This window comes from Petaurus breviceps, unplaced genomic scaffold, assembly GCF_028583685.1.
Source record: "Petaurus breviceps papuanus isolate PSGF00001 unplaced genomic scaffold, PetGlider_PUasm1.0 90145, whole genome shotgun sequence".
Taxonomy (NCBI): domain Eukaryota; kingdom Metazoa; phylum Chordata; class Mammalia; order Diprotodontia; family Petauridae; genus Petaurus; species Petaurus breviceps.
Window position 1 is genome coordinate 1,175,117 of NW_027187185.1, and position 3,683 is coordinate 1,178,799.

A 3,683-nucleotide genomic window follows, 5' to 3' on the forward strand; every position below is an offset into this window, starting at 1 on the left:
GTGCATCATCTTTTTTTTTTAAACCCCATAAAATTTGGAAACTAGAAGAGCCCTCAGAGGTCATCTAATAATCTAATGTTCTCGTTTTTTCCATATGAAGAACTAAGGCCCGCCCATTGGTGGCTAGAGCCCTGGGTCTAGAGGGAAGTTAAATCCGAGTTCAAATTCGGCCTTAGCTGTGTGATCCTGGGCAAGTCTTAAGTTTCTTCAACTGTAAAATGAGTGTCACCTCCTTCCTAAGGTTTTTGGGAAGGCCAAACTGGGTAACATTTGTAAAGCACTAGGTAAGCACTTAGCACATACACGCCTGTTTCCTTCTTTTCTGAGGACTCTGAATTTTAAAGGAATCTCCAGGACTTTAAGTAAGAGGAGCCAGTTTGCCCTAAACTTGCCCAGGATCTATGTCCAGCTGGGGGTGGGAGGGAAGGGAAGTGACCCGGACGTGAATTTCTTACCAAAGTGTTTACAAAATAAAGTGCGGTCTTGCTGAAGGAGGGCCTGACCTTGGGGGTGGGCGCGGGGCCGGGTTGGGGTCCCAGACTCGGATGCAGCCTGGAGCGCGCGGGGGCGGAGCCGAACAAGGAGTGCCGGGCCTGGGAGTTGGACTGAGTCTGGGCCAGAGGTCAGGGATGGGAGTGGTGTGGGAGGGGTCGGCCGGGGTGAGGGACCGAATGGAAGGGGCCCGGGGCGGGGTCTGGGTGTTGGCCTAGGTCTAGGCACCGGATCCGGGTCGGCGGAGGTGGGGCCTGGAGTCTGTGGGTGTGACCGGGTCTGCAGAGTGTCCCAGGTGAAGGGTGTCGGTGGGGAAGGGCTCGGTCGGGCGCGCGGCCTGGGCTGAGGGAGGGAGGCGGGTGCTTGCCGGGTCGGGGTCCGCAAACATTAGCGGTCCCGGCGTGTAGCTCGACCTTGGGCAGGGTCCGAATGCTGTACTGCCCCTAAATCCCGGGCCGGGGGCTGGGAGTTGGCGACTGAAGGGGTGGGGTCTGTGTGAACGGGTCCGGGCGCACGGCTCGGGCGGGGGTGCGAAAGAGGCGGGGTCCGAGTCGGAGGGCGGGGCCTAGACTCCAGCGCTTCCTGGGTCTCGCTGCCTGACGACCTAGCCCCTGCTTCCCGTGAGACCGTCTGGCGGTCATTGTCGTGGGGGGGCTGCCCTGTCCCCTGCCGCACTGTGGGTGACCGAGATTAACGAAAAGCAGAGCGGCCCTTCGTGTAGTCGCTGGCGGGTGACCAATTCAACCGCCCCCTGTCGGATCAGAGGAGCCCCAGAGGCAGCGCTGGGAGCGGCCTAGCTCCTGGAAGCCTCTTCCAGGAAGCCTACGGAGCCGCTGGTGGGGGCTCCCGAACCTCCACTCTGGCAGTGACCTTGGTCCCCGGGGCTTCCCTGCCACGTCGAGTGACCGCGCTGGCTGCCTCGCGAGACTTCCTGCGAGCCTGCCTCACCTCAGCTGTCATTATGTCGTACGCCACGCGTGCTGTAGGGAACCTGCACAGTAAGGCTCGCACGTCTCCTTACCCACGATCCACGGTCCAGCGATGTCACGTCCCCGACGACAAGGTAGCCTGGCAGGTTGAGTGGCCGGAGTATAAGCCCGTGGAATACACGGCGGCCGCCGTCCTGGCCGGACCTTCGTGGGCAGATCCCCAGATAGGTGAAAAGGGTTTTTCTCCCAAGTTCAATGAGAGGGATGGCGTCGTTAACCGGAAAAGCCACAATGGCCCCTATGAGATTGAAAATGGACGGCCTAGAAATCCTGCAGGACGCACGGGACTCGGGGGCCGCGGCCTTCTGGGACGTTGGGGCCCAAACCACGCGGCAGACCCCATCGTTACTAGATGGAAAAGGGACAGCCATGGAAATAAGGCCTCCCACCCTGTTTCGGGAAAAAATATCCTACAGTTTGTGGCCATCAAACGGAAAGACTGTGGGGAGTGGGCGATCCCAGGGGGCATGGTGGACCCAGGAGAGAAAATCAGTGCGACCTTGAAACGAGAGTTTGGTGAAGAAGCAATGAATTCCTTAGAGAAGTCCGAGGCGGAAAAGAAAGAGCTGGAGGAGCAGTTGCACAGACTCTTCAGCCAGGAGCATTTGGTAGTTTATAAGGGATATGTGGATGACCCTCGAAACACTGATAGTGCCTGGATGGAGACAGAAGCTGTGAACTACCATGACGAAACAGGTGAGACGATGGATAGTCTCACTCTGGAAGCAGGAGATGATGCTGGGAAGGTTAAATGGGTGGAAATCAGTGATAAACTCAGACTTTATGCCAGTCACTCCCAGTTCATTGAACTTGTGGCTGAGAAGAGAGGAGCTCACTGGAGTGAGGCCTGAGAGGCCCTGGCTACGGTGGATGATGACCTAGGAAACCACAAGTATACTTAAAGTCTTCCAATACAGAGCTATAGGGCCAGGGGAAGAGCTCAGAACATTCATTATAAAAGGTCACAAGTTTGGCCTCAAAGAAATATACTAGAAGACATTTCTGATTCTTTGCAGAGGTGGGGGATTCAGTGTGGATCACTGCATATATCCTCAGCATTTTTTGTTGTACTGGTTGGTTTTTCTGTACTTTCCCTCCCTCTTTCAAAACAAAACAAAAAAACCTTTGTTATTATAGGGAACGTTTCTCTAGGAGGGGAAGTGTGTCATTGAGGTATTGGGAAATAAAAAGACAAGTCACATCCTAAACTAATTGTATTTGCCCTTGAGTCAGAGTTTGGTATTTTTAAAAATTGAGTGAAATGGGAAAGAGAAGAAAAGCTTTTTGACCATAAGAACATAAATATAAATAGAATTTTGTACGTGTTATTTTTATATTTGCCTTAGCCCTAATTAAATAACTATTGCTCTTTTAATAGTTGTAGGCCAAAATAAATGCTTAGCCAACAAGCTTCTTTGTTAATTCTCTTGACAATTTGTTCTGCCTAATTTTTCTTCACTTGAATTGTATAGTATTGCTAATTTCATGCCACAACATGTGCGCCAGAAGGAGCTGTAACATTGGCAGTGGTCTGACATAGCAGATTTTTGTTTTACCTGTTTCAAAATTAATTTTGGATAGTCATGTTAAAACTGCTTTTAAAAACAGAAACTGAGTTTTAACTTAATCAACTGTATGAAAAAAAAATCTAGTCATTGTTTTATTAAGTGGTAATAAAATACTTAGAACTCTTAGAATGAAAGCGTTTTTTTCCATTTTAGAAAATCCTCAATAAAGACTTGTTTGGGGATGAAAAAAATGCAATGTGTTTGCTTGAGGATACTGTATTTTGGGGCCATAGTGGTTTTTAAGGGGGAGACTTATGCTGTATAAGAAATTTATTATTTGGGTATGGGGTTAGACTAAAATTCTGAGATACCTTTCGTGTACCTGATCTCAATTAAGACCTGGGTTAGAGTTTCAGTTTCACCATCTTGTGACCCCGGACTAGACAAACTTTCTAATCCTTAGTTCCCTCATCCATAAAATAGGGATAATATCTCCCTTACCTACTTCATTAGGCTGTTATCTGGGTCTCATGAAGTTTAATAGACGTGAAAGCACTTTGAAAACACTAAAGCACTGTACAAATGTAGTGATTATCTTTATTGTCACTCCTGCTTACATCTATTGTTCTAGCTATACTGGATGAACAGCAGTTACACACCAATAACACCCACCCATCTGCTTAATCCATAAAAG

The 3,683-nt window shown here is 49.7% G+C and overlaps 1 pseudogene; it reads left to right on the forward strand.

Annotated features, from left to right (window-relative positions):
• The first annotated feature begins 775 nt into the window (after positions 1-775).
• Positions 776-3,240, forward strand: LOC138176725 (ADP-ribose pyrophosphatase, mitochondrial pseudogene; annotated as a pseudogene).
• Positions 3,241-3,683: the final 443 nt, after the last annotated feature.